General features: G+C 40.9%; 1 pseudogene; it reads right to left on the bottom strand.

Moving 5' to 3' along the window:
• The window catches only part of LOC116368213 (zinc finger protein 721-like), a 38,648-nt pseudogene extending 18,665 nt beyond the window's left edge, over positions 1 to 19,983 (bottom strand).
• Positions 19,984 to 21,808: the final 1,825 nt, after the last annotated feature.

Here is a 21,808-nt window from a genome sequence, read left to right as displayed (position 1 = left end):
GTAATATATCCCAAAATAACCTTAAAATAAATATGAGGGATTTTCGGTGAAATACATAACGTATTTTTTACACCTGTTACATAGACCTATACATTTTATTTTGCAACAGCAGGCCTATACTGTTAAAATAACCAGACTTACCGGATCCATTGTGGAAACTACGCGTTTCTTCACTTGTCTTAGAAAATAAGAGTGTTGGCTACAGTAGTACAGTTACTTTGTTTTAAGTGTTCCGGGAGTCGACATTTCCTTCCGTAAGAAGGGCACTCTGAGTCCTTAACGAAACACAAAACATAACGGGCAATTGATCTTACTTCGAATCTGAAACCTAATAGTAAGCATCAACTTCAATGACAGTTAACATAAAGTTAAAACACAAATATGAATTTCCTGCGCCACAATAACATTGTCGCCGAGGATGGCTAACTAACGTTAGTGTTTGATTCAGATCATCCGTTTTGTCATAAAACAGCCTAGCTAGGTAGCGAAATGCTAACTAGACTCGGGAGTTCGTGTGGGACATATGTGCTTCAGGAGTCTGTGGGTTTGATATTATTTCACCATGGGCAACAACAACTGGCTACTAGTTCGTTTTCTGACATATGTAATCCAATATCTTGCATTACTGCACCAATACTATAGTATAAATCCATTTATGCTTTAGAGACAGGCAGAAATGTATGCAATTACTGCATTTCACGGAGGAAAACGGGGGAGGGTCATGCTATTTCAATTTCAGTCAGGGGGAGGGTTTTGTGTTTTTTAAAGTTTAGTCCAGGGGAGGGTCATTTAATTTGTAATTGATTAAATGTCAGTATTTGTCACCATTTTGGAATTTACGTATTGAATTCCCATCTAACCTCAGTGTACAACCCTGCTCTCTTTTCTTTCCCTCTCTCTTTCTCTCTCAATTTCAATTTAAGGTGCTTTATTGGCATGGGAAACACATGTTTACGAGTGAAATGGTTAATAAACAAAGTGAAATAAACAATACAAAAATGAACAGTCAATTTTACACTCAAAAAAGTTCCAAATGAATGAAGACAATTCAAATGTCATATTATGTCTATATACAGTGTTGTAATGATGTGCAAATAGTTAAAGCACAAATGGGAAAATAAATCAACATTAATATAGGTTGTATTTACAATGGTGTTTGTTCTTCACTGGTTGGCCTTTTCTTGTGGCAACAGGTCACAAATCTTGCTGCTGGGATTGCACACTGTGGTATTTCACCTAATAGATATGTGAGTTTATCAAAATTGTATTTGCTTTAAAATTCTTTGTGGGTTTGTTTAATCTGAGGGAAATATGTGTCTCTAATATGGTCATACATTTGGCAGGATGTTAATTAAGAAGTTAGGAAGTGCAGCTCAGTTTCCACCTCATTTTGTGGGCAGTGTGCACTTGGCCTGTCTTCTCTTCTCTATGCTCACTGAGTCTGTACATAGTCAAAGATTTCCTTCATTCTGGGTCAGTCTCAGAGGTCAGGTATTCTGCCACTGTGTCCTCTCTGTCTAGGGCCTAATAACTTCTAGTTTGCTCTCTTTTTCCTTCTTCATCCCCTGAAGATTTCTCCAGCAGTTCACTTAATCCTGGCTCATCAACCCCATTACTCCTCAAAACTAATAACAATCGCTCCCTTTCCCTCACATATTTCTGAAAATGATCACACCTCCCAGTCAGATGTCTCCCCACCAATTTCAATGTACTATTGAGCCTTGTGTTTCTCAGCCTTGTGACAACACTTTCCTCCCGTCTCTCTCGGCCTGAGGACCCCGCTGCCCCCACCTTTTCCTGGATCACATACAGGTGTCTTCCCTTTCTCTCCCTGTTCCTGGATCTCATCCAGGTGTCTTCCCTTTCTCTCCCTGTTCCTGGATCTATGAGGTTTCTGTGTTTTACACTATAGCCATTACCATATATATCATTGAATATTATCTGCTGTTGGCTTGTGTGGATGTATGTATGTGTTATGCAACATAGCTGACTTGAAACATTGTTAAAAGTTTCAAGGCCATGGGCCTTTCTCATGATGGAAAAGTAGCATGAAGACAGGAACTGTTCAATGAGTTGGGAGGGGGGCACATTCAGAGCGGGGTGTTGTGAGAACAAGCGGTCTTTTGTTAGATAACAGGAGCCAGGTGCGAGATAACAGTATGAGCGCATGGATGTTCTTCGCAGCAACAGTTACATCTATCAGCAGAAGCGCCAAGAGGCGGGGACCCGTCTGAGCACCTGCAATAGGCTGAGCAAGTTTAAACCACGCCCAGTCTCTACTGTGATAGGCCAACAGACGGGTTGGAACTGTCTATCACAGTATAAAGAATACTGTTTACATACATCTTGTCAGTTCTCTGGTTTGCCCTGCGAGGTGGGACAGAGAGGCCGTATATACGAAAATTGCATTTACCACTTATTGCTTAGCTAATAAAAAATACATAGTATACAATCGGTGACTCATTGTCATATTTATCCTGATACCAGATTCGAATTGACGCAACTCTAACAGATCTCATACAGGTGTCTTCCCTTTCTCTCCCTGTTCCTGGATCTCATCCAGGTGTCTTCCCTTTCTCTCCCTGTTCCTGGATCTCATCCAGGTGTCTTCCCTTTCTCTCCCTGTTCCTGGATCTCATCCAGGTGTCTTCCCTTTCTCTCCCTGTTCCTGGATCTCATACAGGTGTCTTCCCTTTCTCTCCCTGTTCCTGGATCTCATCCAGGTGTCTTCCCTTTTTCTCCCTGTTCCTGGATCTCATCCAGGTGTCTTCCCTTTCTCTCCCTGTTCCTGGATCTCATACAGGTGTCTTCCCTTTCTCTCCCTGTTCCTGGATCTCATCCAGGTGTCTTCCCTTTCTCTCCCTGTTCCTGAATCTCATCCAGGTGTCTTCCCTTTCTCTCTCTGTTCCTGGATCTCATCCAGGTGTCTTCCCTTTCTCTCCTTGTTCCACAACTCTTGCCATTTGTTTTTAACCACAGTTCTTATTAACCGTTTGGCTTCTGCTTTAAGGATTGACAATTCCATCTCAACATTACACACATGCTGATTGCCTAGTCACTTTTACCCCTACCTACATGTACATACTACCACAATTACCTAAACGACCTTGTACTCCTTCACATTGACTTGGTACTCCTTGTATATAGCTTCGTTATTATTGTTTAGTGTTACTATTTTCCAAAGCATTTCAAAAAAACGTTTTAACTCTGCATTGTTGAGAAAGGGCTCGGCAGTTACCTGTATTTGCTTGTGATAAAATGTAAACTTAATCCACAGTTATTTTTTGAAACTATTGATCCTCTGTGGCTAAATGATGCTCTCTGGTGTATTTTGAAAATTGAGAGTGAGCTCCTGTGGTTGGATACAAAAATTAAAAAACAGAAAAACCTTTGTTATTATATTGTCATGAGCCTCGATCCATTTCAACTTTTGTGCACGTCTATGGCACCGACAGCAGGGGGAGGCTTGGAGAACATTCATAACAATGACATGACGCTACCCACTGATTGAGGTGCAACCTATGAATAAGCAACATTTGTTTTACATTTGTCTATTTTCCCAGCTCTCAGACTCTGTGTGTGTTTCTCTGTCTGTCTTGGACTTCCAGATGTGGCTGGAGGAGTGGTGGCCACTGGAAGGCAACTTTAATACTGGAGAAAATGTAAGAGCTCATCATGATAAAATGTGCATATATATAACAGCTGGTACAAGTATTCTATATGTATTGGTACTACTACAGTGGTAGCAGGTGAGCCCTCATTTATTAAGCATATTTCATGAATGTACAGGGTCCATTTTGACACAAGACAACAATCCAGACTAAGAATTTACCAAAGGTCAGATACTAATGAATACAAGTGTTTATATGGACAGAGTCGACCTGATCCCAGATCAGCACTCCTACTCTGATGGTGAATTCTCTCTCCCTGATCATCCTTTCCATCAGTTCACAACGTCATCAGGTGGGGAGGTGTAACCAGGGTGTAGTGATGTAGTAAGTTAATGTCACTAGGTGTGGAGGTGTAACCAGGGTGTAGTGATGTAGTAAGTTAATGTCACTAGGTGTGGAGGTGTAACCAGGGTGTAGTGATGTAGTATATTAATGTCACCAGGTGTGGAGGTGTAACCAGGGTGTAGTGATGTAGTAAGTTAATGTCACTAGGTGTGGAGGTGTAACCAGGGTGTAGTGATGTAGTAAGTTAATGTCACTAGGTGTGGAGGTGTAACCAGGGTGTAGTGATGTAGTATATTCATGTCACCAGGTGTGGAGGTGTAACCAGGGTGTAGTGGTGTAGTATATTAATGTCACCAGGTGTGGAGGTGTAACCAGGGTGTAGTGATGTAGTATATTAATGTCACCAGGTGTGGAGGTGTAACCAGGGTGTAGTGGTGTAGTATATTAATGTCACCAGGTGTGGAGGTGTAACCAGGGTGTAGTGATGTAGTATATTAATGTCACCAGGTGTGGAGGTGTAACCAGGGTGTAGTGATGTAGTATATTAATGTCACCAGGTGTGGAGGTGTAACCAGGGTGTAGTGATGTAGTATATTAATGTCACTAGGTGTGGAGGTGTAACCAGGGTGTAGTGGTGTAGTATATTAATGTCACCAGGTGTGGAGGTGTAACCAGGGTGTAGTGATGTAGTATATTAATGTCACCAGGTGTGGAGGTGTAACCAGGGTGTAGTGATGTAGTATATTAATGTCACCAGGTGTGGAGGTGTAGCCAGGGTGTAGTGATGTAGTATATTAATGTCACCAGGTGTGGAGGTGTAACCAGGGTGTAGTGATGTAGTATATTAATGTCACTAGGTGTGGAGGTGTAACCAGGGTGTAGTGATGTAGTATATTAATGTCACTAGGTGTGGAGGTGTAACCAGGGTGTAGTGGTGTAGTATATTAATGTCACTAGGTGTGGAGGTGTAACCAGGGTGTAGTGATGTAGTATATTAATGTCACCAGGTGTGGAGGTGTAACCAGGGTGTAGTGATGTAGTATATTAATGTCACCAGGTGTGGAGGTGTAACCAGGGTGTAGTGATGTAGTATATTAATGTCACCAGGTGTGGAGGTGTAACCAGGGTGTAGTATATTAATGTCACTAGGTGTGGAGGTGTAACCAGGGTGTAGTGGTGTAGTATATTAATGTCACCAGGTGTGGAGGTGTAACCAGGGTGTAGTGATGTAGTATATTAATGTCACCAGGTGTGGAGGTGTAACCAGGGTGTAGTGATGTAGTATATTAATGTCACCAGGTGTGGAGGTGTAACCAGGGTGTAGTGATGTAGTATATTAATGTCACCAGGTGTGGAGGTGTAACCAGGGTGTAGTATATTAATGTCACTAGGTGTGGAGGTGTAACCAGGGTGTAGTGATGTAGTATATTAATGTCACCAGGTGTGGAGGTGTAACCAGGGTGTAGTATATTAATGTCACTAGGTGTGGAGGTGTAACCAGGGTGTAGTGATGTAGTATATTAATGTCACCAGGTGTGGAGGTGTAACCAGGGTGTAGTGATGTAGTATATTAATGTCACCAGGTGTGGAGGTGTAACCAGGGTGTAGTATATTAATGTCACTAGGTGTGGAGGTGTAACCAGGGTGTAGTGATGTAGTATATTAATGTCACCAGGTGTGGAGGTGTAACCAGGGTGTAGTATATTAATGTCACTAGGTGTGGAGGTGTAACCAGGGTGTAGTGATGTAGTATATTAATGTCACCAGGTGTGGAGGTGTAACCAGGGTGTAGTGATGTAGTATATTAATGTCACTAGGTGTGGAGGTGTAACCAGGGTGTAGTGATGTAGTATATTAATGTCACTAGGTGTGGAGGTGTAACCAGGGTGTAGTGATGTAGTATATTAATGTCACCAGGTGTGGAGGTGTAACCAGGGTGTAGTGATGTAGTATATTAATGTCACTAGGTGTGGAGGTGTAACCAGGGTGTAGTGATGTAGTATATTAATGTCACTAGGTGTGGAGGTGTAACCAGGGTGTAGTGATGTAGTATATTAATGTCACCAGGTGTGGAGGTGTAACCAGGGTGTAGTGATGTAGTATATTAATGTCACTAGGTGTGGAGGTGTAACCAGGGTGTAGTGATGTAGTATATTAATGTCACTAGGTGTGGAGGTGTAACCAGGGTGTAGTGCTGTAGTATATTAATGTCACTAGGTGTGGAGGTGTAACCAGGGTGTAGTGATGTAGTATATTAATGTCACCAGGTGTGGAGGTGTAACCAGGGTGTAGTATATTAATGTCACTAGGTGTGGAGGTGTAACCAGGGTGTAGTGATGTAGTATATTAATGTCACTAGGTGTGGAGGTGTAACCAGGGTGTAGTATATTAATGTCACTAGGTGTGGAGGTGTACCAGGGTGTAGTGATGTAGTATATTAATGTCACTAGGTGTGGAGGTGTAACCAGGGTGTAGTGATGTAGTATATTAATGTCACCAGGTGTGGAGGTGTAACCAGGGTGTAGTGATGTAGTATATTAATGTCACTAGGTGTGGAGGTGTAACCAGGGTGTAGTGATGTAGTATATTAATGTCACTAGGTGTGGAGGTGTAACCAGGGTGTAGTGATGTAGTATATTAATGTCACTAGGTGTGGAGGTGTAACCAGGGTGTAGTGATGTAGTATATTAATGTCACTAGGTGTGGAGGTGTAACCAGGGTGTAGTGATGTAGTATATTAATGTCACTAGGTGTGGAGGTGTAACCAGGGTGTAGTGATGTAGTATATTAATGTCACCAGGTGTGGAGGTGTAACCAGGGTGTAGTGATGTAGTATATTAATGTCACTAGGTGTGGAGGTGTAACCAGGGTGTAGTGATGTAGTATATTAATGTCACCAGGTGTGGAGGTGTAACCAGGGTGTAGTGATGTAGTATATTAATGTCACTAGGTGTGGAGGTGTAACCAGGGTGTAGTGATGTAGTATATTAATGTCACTAGGTGTGGAGGTGTAACCAGGGTGTAGTGATGTAGTATATTAATGTCACCAGGTGTGGAGGTGTAACCAGGGTGTAGTGATGTAGTATATTAATGTCACTAGGTGTGGAGGTGTAACCAGGGTGTAGTGATGTAGTATATTAATGTCACTAGGTGTGGAGGTGTAACCAGGGTGTAGTATATTAATGTCACTAGGTGTGGAGGTGTAACCAGGGTGTAGTGATGTAGTATATTAATGTCACTAGGTGTGGAGGTGTAACCAGGGTGTAGTGATGTAGTATATTAATGTCACTAGGTGTGGAGGTGTAACCAGGGTGTAGTGATGTAGTATATTAATGTCACTAGGTGTGGAGGTGTAACCAGGGTGTAGTGATGTAGTATATTAATGTCACTAGGTGTGGAGGTGTAACCAGGGTGTAGTGATGTAGTATATTAATGTCACTAGGTGTGGAGGTGTAACCAGGGTGTAGTGATGTAGTATATTAATGTCACTAGGTGTGGAGGTGTAACCAGGGTGTAGTGATGTAGTATATTAATGTCACTAGGTGTGGAGGTGTAACCAGGGTGTAGTGAGGTAGTATATTAATGTCACTAGGTGTGGAGGTGTAACCAGGGTGTAGTGATGTAGTATATTAATGTCACCAGGTGTGGAGGTGTAACCAGGGTGTAGTGATGTAGTATATTAATGTCACTAGGTGTGGAGGTGTAACCAGGGTGTAGTGATGTAGTATATTAATGTCACTAGGTGTGGAGGTGTAACCAGGGTGTAGTGATGTAGTATATTAATGTCACTAGGTGTGGAGGTGTAACCAGGGTGTAGTGATGTAGTATATAATGTCACTAGGTGTGGAGGTGTAACCAGGGGTGTAGTATATTAATGTCACTAGGTGTGGAGGTGTAACCAGGTGTAGTATATTAATGTCACTAGGGTGTAGTGAGGTGTAGTATATTAATGTCACTAGGTGTGGAGGTGTAACCAGGGTGTAGTGATGTAGTATATTAATGTCACTAGTGTGGAGGTGTAACCAGGGTGTAGTGATGTAGTATATTAATGTCACTAGGTGTGGAGGTGTAACCAGGGTGTAGTGATGTAGTATATTAATGTCACTAGGTGTGGAGGTGTAACCAGGGTGTAGTGATGTAGTATATTAATGTCACTAGGTGTGGAGGTGTAACCAGGGTGTAGTGATGTAGTATATTAATGTCACTAGGTGTGGAGGTGTAACCAGGGTGTAGTGATGTAGTATATTAATGTCACCTAGGTGTGGAGGTGTAACCAGGGTGTAGTGATGTAGTATATTAATGTCACTAGGTGTGGAGGTGTAACCAGGGTGTAGTGATGTAGTATATTAATGTCACTAGGTGTGGAGGTGTAACCAGGGTGTAGTGATAGTGATGTAGTATATTAATGTCACTAGGTGTGGAGGTGTAACCAGGGTGTAGTGATGTAGTATATTAATGTCACCAGGTGTGGAGGTGTAACCATGGTGTAGTGATGTAGTATATTAATGTCACTAGGTGTGGAGGTGTAACCAGGGTGTAGTGATGTAGTATATTAATGTCACTAGGTGTGGAGGTGTAACCAGGGTGTAGTGATGTAGTATATTAATGTCACTAGGTGTGGAGGTGTAACCAGGGTGTAGTGATGTAGTATATTAATGTCACTAGGTGTGGAGGTGTAACCAGGGTGTAGTGATGTAGTATATTAAATGTCACTAGGTGTGGAGGTGTAACCAGGGTGTAGTATATTAATGTCACTAGTGGGGAGGTGTAACCAGGGTGTAGTGATGTAGTATATTAATGTCACTAGGTGTGGAGGTGTAACCAGGGTGTAGTGATGTAGTAATATTAATGTCACTAGGTGTGAGGTGTAACCAGGGTGTAGTGATGTAGTATATTAATGTCACTAGGTGTGGAGGTGTAACCAGGGTGTAGTGATGTAGTATATTAATGTCACTAGGTGTGGAGGTGTAACCAGGGTGTAGTGATGTAGTATATTAATGTCACTAGGTGTGGAGGTGTAACCATGGTGTAGTGATGTAGTATATTATTGTCACTAGGTGTGGGAGGTGGTAACCAGGGTGTAGTGATGTAGTATATTAATGTCACCAGGTGTGAGGTGTAACCAGGGTGTAGTGATGTAGTATATTAATGTCACTAGGTGTGGGAGGGTGTAACCAGGGTGTAGTGATGTAGTATATTAATGTCACTAGGTGTGGAGGTGTACCAGGGTGTAGTGATGTAGTATATTAATGTCACTAGGTGTGAGGTGTAACCAGGGTGTAGTGATGTAGTATATTAATGTCACTAGGTGTGGAGGTGTACAAGGGTTGTTAGTGGATGTATTGATATTATGTCACTAGGTGTGGAGGTGTAACCAGGTGTAGTGTGTAGTATATTAATGTCACTAGGTGTGGAGGTGTAACCAGGGTGTAGTGGTGTAGTATATTAATGTCACTAGGTGTGGAGGTGTAACCAGGGTGTAGTGATGTAGTATATTAATGTCACTAGGTGTGGAGGTGTAACCAGGGTGTAGTGATGTAGTATAATTAATGTCACTAGGTGTGGAGGTGTAACCAGGGGTGTAGTGATGTAGTATATTAATGTCACTAGGTGTGGAGGTGTAACCAGGGTGTAGTGGATGTAGTATATTAATGTCACTAGGTGTGGAGGTGTAACCAGGGGTGTAGTGATGTAGTATATTAATGTCACTAGGTGTGGAGGTGTAACCAGGGTGTAGTGGTGTAGTATATTAATGTCACCAGGTGTGGAGGTGTAACCAGGTGTAGTGATGTAGTATATTAATGTCACTAGGTGTGGAGGTGTAACCAGGGTGTAGTGATGTAGTATATTAATGTCACTAGGTGTGGAGGTGTAACCAGGGTGTAGTGATGTAGTATATTAATGTCACTAGGTGTGGAGGTGTAACCAGGGTGTAGTGATGTAGTATATTAATGTCACCAGGTGTGGAGGTGTAACCAGGGTGTAGTGATGTAGTATATTAATGTCACTAGGTGTGGAGGTGTAACCAGGGTGTAGTGATGTAGTATATTAATGTCACTAGGTGTGGAGGTGTAACCAGGGTGTAGTGATGTAGTATATTAATGTCACTAGGTGTGGAGGGTGTAACCAGGGTGTAGTGATGTAGTATATTAATGTCACTAGGTGTGGAGGTGTAACCAGGGTGTAGTGATGTAGTATATTAATGTCACTAGGTGTGGAGGTGTAACCAGGGTGTAGTGATGTAGTATATTAATGTCACTAGGTGTGGAGGTGTAACCAGGGTGTAGTGATGTAGTATATTAATGTCACTAGGTGTGGAGGTGTAACCAGGGTGTAGTGGATGTAGTATATTAATGTCACCAGGTGTGGAGGTGTAACCAGGGTGTAGTGATGTAGTATATTAATGTCACTAGGTGTGGAGGTGTAACCAGGGTGTAGTGATGTAGTATATTAATGTCACTAGGTGTGGAGGTGTAACCAGGGTGTAGTGATGTAGTATATTAATGTCACCAGGTGTGGAGGTGTAACCAGGGTGTAGTGATGTAGTATATTAATGTCACTAGGTGTGGAGGTGTAACCAGGGTGTAGTATATTAATGTCACTAGGTGTGGAGGTGTAACCAGGGTGTAGTGATGTAGTATATTAATGTCACTAGGTGTGGAGGTGTAACCAGGGTGTAAGTGATGTAGTATATTAATGTCACTAGGTGTGGAGGTGTAACCAGGGTGTAGTGATGTAGTATATTAATGTCACTAGGTGTGGAGGTGTAACCAGGGTGTAGTGATGTAGTATATTAATGTCACTAGGTGTGGAGGTGTAACCAGGGTGTAGTGATGTAGTATATTAATGTCACTAGGTGTGGAGGTGTAACCAGGGTGTAGTGATGTAGTATATTAATGTCACTAGGTGTGGAGGTGTAACCAGGGTGTAGTGATGTAGTATATTAATGTCACTAGGTGTGGAGGTGTAACCAGGGTGTAGTGATGTAGTATATTAATGTCACTAGGTGTGGAGGTGTAACCAGGGTGTAGTGATGTAGTATATTAATGTCACCAGTGTGGAGGTGTAACCAGGGTGTAGTGATGTAGTATATTAATGTCACTAGGTGTGGAGGGTGTAACCAGGGTGTAGTGATGTAGTATATTAATGTCACTAGGTGTGGAGGGTGTAACCAGGGTGTAGTGATGTAGTATATTAATGTCACTAGGTGTGGAGGTGTAACCAGGGTGTAGTGATGTAGTATATTAATGTCACTAGGTGTGGAGGTGTAACCAGGGTGTAGTGATGTAGTATATTAATGTCACTAGGTGTGGAGGTGTAACCAGGGTGTAGTGATGTAGTATATTAATGTCACTAGGTGTGGAGGTGTAACCAGGGTGTAGTATATTAATGTCACTAGGTGTGGAGGTGTAACCAGGGTGTAGTGATGTAGTATATTAATGTCACTAGGTGTGGAGGTGTAACCAGGGTGTAGTGATGTAGTATATTAATGTCACTAGGTGTGGAGGTGTAACCAGGGTGTAGTGATGTAGTATATTAATGTCACTAGGTGTGGAGGTGTAACCAGGGTGTAGTGCTGCTGGAGCTTTAATTAATAAAATACTTTGTGATCTTTACTCACCTGTCTGTCAACTGCTGTGTCCCTTTATGTCAGAGTTGGATTTGGAGGCCTTCTTTCTGTTTTATACGTGAATGAATAAAGAATCAAGTTATTAAATCAAAATGATAACGTGAAGTGAAAGTCTTAGATTCTCACCTGAACCACATGATTCCAGAGAGATGGAGTATGAGAATCTGTGATTCCTACAGCTGAACACTTCTACACTTCACATAACTGAGGTCTGTTTCCCTAAAGGTTCAACAACAAGGTGGAGGATATGAATACATGTTATTATATAGCGCATCTAGAAATGAAATAGCACCATTCTCAGGTTTCACACCAGACCATCTATAGGACCATGATGCTTTTATGACTGTATGACCTCTGGGATATGTGTAAATGCAGGATAGATCCACTGTTGACCCCTTCACGGTAAAGATACTCTGAGTAGTGTAAGTCACACTCCAGCCATCCTGACCCAGTATCACCGAAACACAATCGCTCAAAATAAGGACATTAAATTAAGCACAAACCTGTTGGCTCATACTGACAGAGTTTGTCCACACTTGTTTACCGTAGTTGCAGAGTTGAGTGAGAATAGCAACCTCAGACAAGCATCCCTCTGATCCCTCTGACTCAGTTAGTTTCACAGCTGCTGAGAGAGTTATAGAAACCACTAGTGCATCTGTGAAGAACAGCTCCTAAATATGAACAATGCATGCCAGAAAAACATTGAGGAACAACTTTCCTTTATTAAAAATGTCTATAGATTGAATTGCAAAGCATAGGAGAAAAATGGTTACTGACATATTATGAATGAGGCCAAACCTGTCACAGAACAGAGAAAGACCAACACACTTCCTGCTGTTCTCAAGGCCGTTGTTGCATCTCCCTCCCTGCAGTCTTAGAAACATGAAGATACACAACTAAAACATACTTTATAACTGGTAAATAACTAATCCTGATACTTCAATTGAAAAAAACACTTATTATAACAGATGTGAGCACTGTAAGAGACGTGTTTCTCTGTTGTTGTTTTAAACCTGTTTTATTCTCAGGACCAGGACTATAACACTGAGTATTGGGATCCAGGCCAACAACATATCCTGGTCTCTATTCTCAGGACCAGGACTATAACACTGAGTATTGGGATCCAGGCCAACAACATATCCTGGTCTCTATTCTCAGGACCATGACTATAACACTGAGTATTGGGGCCCAGGACAACAACATATCCTGGTCTCTATTCTCAGGACCAGGACTATAACAACGAGTATTGGGGCCCAGGCCAACAACATATCCTGGTCTCTATTCTCAGGACCATGACTATAACACTGAGTATTGGGGCCCAGGACAACAACATATCCTGGTCTCTATTCTCAGGACCAGGACTATGACACTGAGTATTGGGGCCCAGGACAACAACATATCCTGGTCTCTATTCTCAGGACCAGGACTATAACACTGAGTATTGGGGCCCAGGACAACGACATATCCTGTTCTCTATTCTCAGGACTATAACACTGAGTATTGGGGCCCAGGCCAACAACATATCCTGGTCTCTATTCTCAGGACCAAGACTATAACTAGTCTTTCTTTTAAAACAGTCTTAAAGACATGACCTTGTATGATCTGAGTCTTGAATGTGAACCAGTACTCAGCTGAGTCTCTCTCTCTCAGGTCTGTGATTCTCAGGGTGCAGTTACTCACTCTGTCCCCATAGTACTCCACACAATCATCATTCTGAGGTTTCACACCAGACCATCTATAGAACCATGATGTCTCTGTGACTGTATGACCTCTGGGATATGTGTAAGAGCAGGACAGATCCACTGTTGACCTCTTCAAGGTACAAATACTCTGAGGGGTGTAAGTCACATTCAAACAGCTCAGACCATGAACACCTGAAACTAAATGTATCTGATCAATTCCTCAAATGGTAATGAGACTATTTTCAAGTGTTTTAGATGTATAGGACTGGTTAATTTAAAATGAATAAAATATATAGACACACACAGTGCATTCAGAAAGTATTCAGAACCCTTGACTTTTTCATTTTGTTACGTTAGTCTTATTCTAAAACGAATTCCAAAATTATAATTCTAAAACAGTATAACAACATACCATCAGCCATTTTCTACCTTTTCTATTATACTGTATAGTTCCTACTAGTGTTACTATCCAAGAGTGCACCGATTTGTCTGTTTTCCCCACATGTTCTACTATTGGTCCACAGGCCTTAATGATTGATACTTAAGATGATTATTATAGGTGAGTTCAGACTCACACAATGTAGGAGTGAGAAAATCCTCATGGTATTTTACAGCACAGGAGTGACTGTCTGTAGAGTAACACCCGACCACTAGAGTATTACAGGAGTATTGTTGGGAAGTAGGGTCATGGAGATGTTGTCCGTTGTTGTACCAGATGTAGGTGAGGTTGGGTTGTCAGTCAGAAGACAGGTGGTGCTACAGGTCAGTGTTCTCTTCTATTCCTCTGTGGAGGAAGACACCTTCACCTGCAGCTCTGAATGATTCTAATGAATTATTAGAATTAGATATTATATATTACCTGTGTCAGTCAGAGTTGTTCCAGGGAAGCTGTACCCCCATTCTGTGTTGTAAATCTGAACTTGTACTAAGCTGAATCACTTTCAGGTCTGTGATTCTCAGGGTGCAGTCTTTCTCTTTAGTCCAAAGGTACTCAGCACAACCTGCATACTCTGGACAGAGCTCAGGAATTTAGGCACCTCATTATATTTCTCTTGGATATACCAGTTTGGTTCTGAGACTACATGATAACTTGGATGTTGATATGTGCAGGGCAGTTCCACTGTTGACTCCTTCAAGGCACAGATACTCTGATGGATGTAAGTCACGTTGAAACAGTTCTGACCCAGAACACCTAAAACAGTAGGCGGCCCATTCATTTAGATTCTTCAATTATTATTATCAACAACAATTAAACAACAATTTCTAAGATTTTACTGAGTTACAGTTCTTACAAAAATATCTGTAAATTGTTATGAATGAATTAGGCCCTAATCCATGACTGCGAATACAGATATAACTCAGTTGGTCACAGACACTTTTTAAAAAGGTAGTCAGTATCTGGTGAGACCACCATTTGCCTCATGCAGTGCGACATCTCCTTCATGTAAAACAATGGATTTAATGTATTTTTGTATTGAATACGTGTCGTGGAAATTAACACCAGGGCCTCAAAGTAAAACTTAAATGAATAATTATTTATTATCAGGAAGCTGGAGGGGTTCCAACAAACCTAAAACACCAGAGTACGGTCTGGAGCTCTTTCGGGGCAGTCCCGTTAGTTCTCTTATATACTGTTTACACAGACAAGTTATATTTGCATGATTTACATTATTCATAATTAATTCATCATTGACGTTTGGTTCCTGCATGTGACTGGCACTGTCTCCTATCTTAACTTATAGAACATATTCTGCCAAAAGGTCTGAGGGGTCATGACCGTCTCCCCTCACATCTCTACCCAGCACCAACAGGAACCAATAATTGTATGAGACAAGATGTACAATTCAAGGCTCTTTCTTCAGACAACATTTCCCTCACACATTAATATGAACCTACAATTGTTGAAACATTATTCTACATTATTTAATGGACAATAGGAGTTAATGAAATAAGATACCGAACTCCTACTCCAAGACGCTTGATACATATGGATCCAGAGCTGCATATCATGCTACACATTTTACCTTGGTAATCAGACTTACCAAGGTAAAATGCGAATGGGAGATGGATGACTCTTTACAATATGGTTTCTATTGAAACTTCATTTAGAGATCTGAAACTGGTGCCGGAGGAGGGAGATAAAAAACAACATATTTGTGCATCCTGGTGTTTTTTCAGTGACCCTGAATGAGCAAAGCTCTTTCCACATAGACAGGAATAAGGTTTCTCTCCAGTGTGTATTCGCTGGTGTGCAGTCAGGGTGAAATCTAGAGCAAAACTCTTTCCACACTGATCACAGCTATAAGGCTTCTCTCCTGTGTGTATGCGCTGGTGTATAGTCAGGTTTCCTGATTGATTGAAGCTCTTCCCACACTGATCACAGCTATAAGGCTTCTCTCCTGTGTGTATGCGTTGGTGTGTAGTCAGCTTTACTGACTGATTGAAGCTCTTCCCACACTGATCACAGCTATAAGGCTTCTCTCCTGTGTGTATGCGTTGGTGTTTAGTCAGGTTTCCTGATTCATTGAAGCTCTTCCCACACTGATCACAGCTATAAGGCTTCTCTCCTGTGTGTATGCGTTGGTGTTTAGTCAGGTTTACTGACTGATTGAAGCTCTTCCCACACTGATCACAGCTATAAGGCTTCTCTCCTGTGTGTATGCGTTGGTGTTTAGTCAGGTGTCCTGATTGATTGAAGCTCTTCCCACACTGATCACAGCTATAAGGCTTCTGTCCTGTGTGTATGCATTGGTGTTTAGTCAGGTGTCCTGATTGATTGAAGCTCTTCCCACACTGATCACAGCTATAAGGCTTCTCTCCTGTGTGTATGCATTGGTGGTTAGTCAGGTGATCTGACGTCCTGAAACTCTTCTCACACTGATCACAGCTATAAGGCTTCTCTCCTGTGTGTATGCGTTGGTGTATAGTCAGGTGTACTAATTGATTGAAGCTCTTCCCACACTGATCACAGCTATAAGGCTTCTCTCCTGTGTGTATGCGTTGGTGTATAGTCAGGTGTACTAATTGATTGAAGCTCTTCCCACACTGATCACAGCTATAAGGCTTCTCTCCTGTGTGTATGCGTTGGTGTCTAGTCAGGGCTCCTGATTGATTGAATCTCTTCCCACACTGATCACAGCTATAAGGCGGTCCTGTGTGTTTTTGTGTAGTCTGGAATCCTGATTGTTTGAAGCATTTCTCACAATTAAAGCAGGGATAAGGCCTCTCCCCTGTATGAATTCTCTGGTGAGATTTTACAGTTTTAGATGCAGTGAAACTCTTCCCGCACCGAGAGCAGTGGAACGGTTTCTCTCCGGGGTGAATTTGCTCATGAATAGTCAAGTCTTGTTTAGCAAAACTCTTCCCACAGACAGAGCAGTGTTGAGGTTTCTTCCCTCTACCTCTATGCCGGTGTTTCGATCTGGAGAGACTCTTCTCTTTCTTGTCAGCATCATGATGTTGTTGAGGCTCCCCAGATGATAAGCCCCTCCCACTTAGAGAGCAACGATAAGGGATGTCCCCTGTGAAACAAAGGCATTGGATAGTTAGGTTTTGCAAATATGGGTCCATAACAGATGGGTCCTTCCATGAAATTAAGGCCTTTTGGGTCCCTTTCATATTTTCCAGTAGAATATTGTGCATCAGCATTATATTTTAAATCTGTTATTAAATAATATGAATAAAGACTTGCTAAAGTGACAATTCTGAATTTGAAAAGTTCCATCAACCCTGTGTCACATCTAGAAAGATTTTAACCCAACTAATACAATAATGTCTCCAAGTTTTACCATCGTTGAGTAAAGTTACAAGTGCAGAATAATACGATTATTTTGAAGCCAATTAGTATAAGAGTTTGATTTAAAATGTTGACATGCTTTGAATGAACAATTTCCCTAATAATCCTGTTTACATGGACACATCTAAATAAACGCTCACTGCACTCGGTCAAAAGAAGTTAGCTGGCGCTGCTTGTGTTAGCACATACACAGATTAAATACACCTCTATAACTCTGATTAAAGTGTTTACATGTCCTAATCATTCTAAAGAATTCTCAGAAAACCAGGTGTTTTAAAGGCGTATGCTTACTTCGGTTATGACCTTACACCAATTAAGATCAGCAGAGTAAGATGTTTACATGACTAATGACACACTTAGCCTACTGCCATAATCAGTTTAATAGGAAATGATTAGTGTGCATGTAAAGCCCTAGTTATTTGGTTACTTTGACAGTCATTTCTGAACATTATTTATTTTATTTAATTTGTGATTAATTTACGTCTGTCCCTCATTTTAAGGTCAACCCATGTTGTAATATGGTGAAACTGTTCCTTACATTTTGGGCAAAAGAAACATCAAACATCAAATAGTCAAATTATAGAGCCAAGGCAGGTAAGCTGGTTCTAGTCTTTTTATCAATTCTCTGGTGTTTTTTGTAGAAAACTGAGCAAGTGAACCATTTTAACCCATAATTTGATATGGAGAATATATTTTGTGAAGATGGCATTCAATTTTCACCACCGGTGGAACAAAACTAGCTTCCATTAGCCCTGTCATAAGCACATTTGTGGCTGATTTAAAGGACTATTCTACCAATGTAAACTAGTGGTTATGTTGTTTTCAGTTGTCCCCCTTTACTTTATTTAGCACATTGGCACTTACTACAGTATGTATTTTCATACAACCTCTTGGGAAAACATGTTTTTATGAAGTTGAACATGTGCTCTTCATGAAAGAATGTTAAAATGAGGTGAAATCAAACATTTGGGGGGAGCAGTTACACTTCTCAAAATTAGGTGGAACGACCAGATATTTTCATCAATACATAATGAACCAATTCATTGTTACAGAAGCAAACTAATCTAATCACATGGTTCTTACTTAATGAAATCATATCTCCATGTTCCTCTTCTAGTCTCTCAGTTCCACTCTGCCCCGGTGTTTTCCTGCAGTCGACCAGAACCAGCAGTAAAGTACGGAGAGGCGATTGACCTGGGGACTCCTGGAGGGTGGAGGGGGACTCCTGGAGGGTGGAGGGGGACAGGTTATCCTTTTGCTGTTCGACAAGACGTATTACAGCTGATCATTAAACCAAATATTGTATTAATTCAGTCTAAACCTCCGATTTGGGTGCATCCCTCAAATATCTCCTTAATCTGAAATGTTCAATCGTTCACTGCAACCCCACAAATATAAGAGCATTGGATTGGTGGAGGCATGGGCCAGTTTCCACCGTATTTCTTATACCAGTCATTTCCTATCGAACAGCGCAGAAGAGAAGAAACAAGAGGGATAACTGTGCCCAAAATCTGGCTTATTTGATCATATATACATTTTCGAAACGAGTAGGTTGTTAGGAGTGTATTGGTAAAAGTAGGCCACGTCACATCCAGGCAACTTTGAGAAAAAAAACACTTTGTATGGAAGTAGTGCCTGGTCATCACTAGTTACCACAACCACGCCCATTTATACAACTGGTCTTTTAAATGTAATTTTAACCCTAACCTTGCAAACACTAACTTTATGCATAACCTAAATGAATAAAAATACGTTATAGGAGTTTGACTCTGTGGCTGTGTAACTAGTGGAAACACGCATATCTGCCCTCTCATTGCCTATATGGTCCCACCTGATCTTGCATCTTCCTGATTGCCTTCCAGCTACAATTCAAATTCAAGTGTACCTTAAAATGTCCCTTACCCAAGCGAGGGAGAGTGGTGATGGGAGAGGCAACGTCCTTGGTGGAAATCTTGAAGTTTAACTTAAAAACAACCAACCTAAAGCTATTAATGAACCTAGTAAGCTAACGTGTCTAGCTAGCACTCCTGTCCGGTAGCTAGCTACAGTTACCCATAGTTTGGTCATTTATTCCAATACATTTCTGAATTGCACTCATCACTACGAAACTGAGCCTATTTTCCAAAGCTAAAATCAATAGATTGTTTTAGACAGCTCGATTCATATTCCTGAGATCATATCATCCCCGCAAGTGACCAAAGTTGTTCAATCGCTCCTTCAAGCTAAATCGAGGGCCAACTTTAGGGAATTAGACCTCCCTTATTAAGATGGTAATCAAACTGCATCCGGTTTCGACGGGGATACCACCAGGGAAAAACAACCTGTTTGGAACTGCAGCCATTTATTTTCTTTGTTAGAACGGTCACTTGAGTATCTGGTCAAATAATGGCTAATGTGTAAGAAATCAATGAAGGAATGTGAACATGTGCACACTGGGCGGAAGGAGAGAATTCGGTCATAGTCACAGAGTCTTAATTTTGCTGGACCCCAGGAAGAGTATCCATAATAGATTCAAATTCTACACTTGTAGGCTATTTAAAATATATAAATTAATAACTAGGCAAGTCAGTTTTGAACAAATTCTTATTTACAATGATTGACCATCAACAATGGGTCAACTGCCTTGTTCAGGAACAGAACGACATATGTTTATCTGGTCAGCTCGGTGATTCGGTTACTGACCCAACGCTCTAACCACTAGGCTACCTGCCGCTCCAAACAGAACACAGCAATGTAGAGGTTCAAATATGATGAAAACTAGGCCTAGACATTTTATACAACACAGCGGGCATATAATGTTAAAACCAGACTTACCCGATCCATTGTGGAAGCAATTGTTCGACCCGAGCTGTTCTCTTCAACAATTTCCTGTTGTCTTGTTCTTCTTTAAGGTTTTATGGCAGACTACACCTATTGCCGTATTGCCGCCCACTACTGTACGGCGAGTGAATGAATAATATACATTTCCATCCAAATGATTTCTATCGTCGGTAAAGAATTAATGTAATACGTCTCTCCATAATAGTGTCAAATCTAAATGCAGATTTTCCATTAGAAATCTACTGATGTCTTGCCAAAAATTCTTTACATTAATACCATTCAAAGATGCAAAACTGTTGCAAAAGGTACAATTTGAATGTATCTATTTTTAAATCTTCATTTAGTGGTTGGCAGGGTAATATTAATGAATAATTTTATAATAACCTTCCTTAATTGTGTTAGAAAGTACGTATGTATGAGACAACAGATATTATCAATAAAACGATTCCAATAAGGAATTACATAAGGTGTATAGATAGATACAAATTCCTGTTGATACAAGGCAAGTATCACTCTGTTGTTGAATGGACTAAAACAAAAACAAATCTTTACTACTATTGAGTCAACAGGGGTAATCGAAGGTAGGTTCTGAGGGTCTTAACATGTTCCTGAATAACGGGGCGGCAGGTAGCCTAGTGGTTAAAGCCTAGTAACTAGTAACCGGAAGGTTGCGAGATTGAGTCCCCGACCTGACAAGGTAGAAGTCTGTTGTTCTGCCCCTGAACAAAGCAGTTATTAATCCGCTGTCATTGTAAATAAGAATTTGTTCTTAACTGACTTGACTAGTTAAATAAAAAATAAGCAACACCTGAGGAAATGGAGACTAACATAATTGTAAACTCTTTAGGCGTTATAGGGATCTTGTAAATTGATAAGAATGAGTCATAATGAAGTAAACTACTCTACATTTACAAGTTGTCTCACCAATAGGATATTATTTCTCAACCAATATTTTAAAAACAAAGATGAATTGTTATACAATATGTGCTGGTTATTACAAATATAATATATGTGTGGAGAGAAATGATGCTTCTAAATGAAGGATCATGACTAGAAAACCTGTTGATGAAAAGCAGAGTTTCACTTGAATTTTGTCAAAAGCAAACCAACATGAAGTTAAGGCATGAAGTTAAGGCCAAAAGTAGAAAAGGCATGATGAGGAATAAAGTTTCACATAGAAGTAGGTCTTCTTATGTAGTGTTTTATCAAATTGATCTTAAAAGTATTATTTAAGGTAGGATTGTCCAGAAATTCAGCCCACCATACTCACGTGTTCAATGCAACAGTTTCCTAATGTGACGGGTACGGTTTCTCCACAGAAAGTTAAAAAACATCTGGTCTGTTGAAAGGGTTCTACATGGAACCCTAAAGAGTTCTACATGGAACCAAAGAGGTTCTACCTGCAACCAAAAAGGGTTCTTCAAAGGTTCTCCTATGGGACAGCCGAAACAACTCTTTAAGGTTTTCCCAAAAGGTTGTAGTGTTGTTACTCACTCCTCTACACACTTCAACCATCCAAATAAAATTGTCATTGAGCAATCACCATTGCGTTGATGATTTGTGAGACGTCATTTGCAAAGACAATCCCCAAGAGTGGACTTGTCATTTGGATTTCCTGACAATTCATTTGTTGACTTCTAACTATGATGAGGATGGCTGCATCTGAATGGTCCACCTGACAGTATATGTAATAGGATGGCCTGATTTCTAGACACAGACTATGTGTGGTCTGGTCTAGTCTGGTGGATGGATGGTGTAATAGATTGGTCCTGACGGTCTGTTCTAGTCTGGTGGATGGATGGTGTAATAGATTGGTCCTCTGAATGGTCTGTTTTCTAGTCTGGTGGATGGATGGTGTAATAGATTGGTCCTGAGGTCTGGTTCTAAGTCCTTGTTGATGGATGGTGTAATAGATTGGTCCTGA

The sequence above is a fragment of the Oncorhynchus kisutch genome, unplaced genomic scaffold (assembly GCF_002021735.2).
Source record: "Oncorhynchus kisutch isolate 150728-3 unplaced genomic scaffold, Okis_V2 scaffold1888, whole genome shotgun sequence".
Taxonomy (NCBI): domain Eukaryota; kingdom Metazoa; phylum Chordata; class Actinopteri; order Salmoniformes; family Salmonidae; genus Oncorhynchus; species Oncorhynchus kisutch.
The sequence above is the reverse complement of the archived record's forward strand: the minus strand, read 5'-3'. Positions and strand labels throughout refer to the sequence as shown.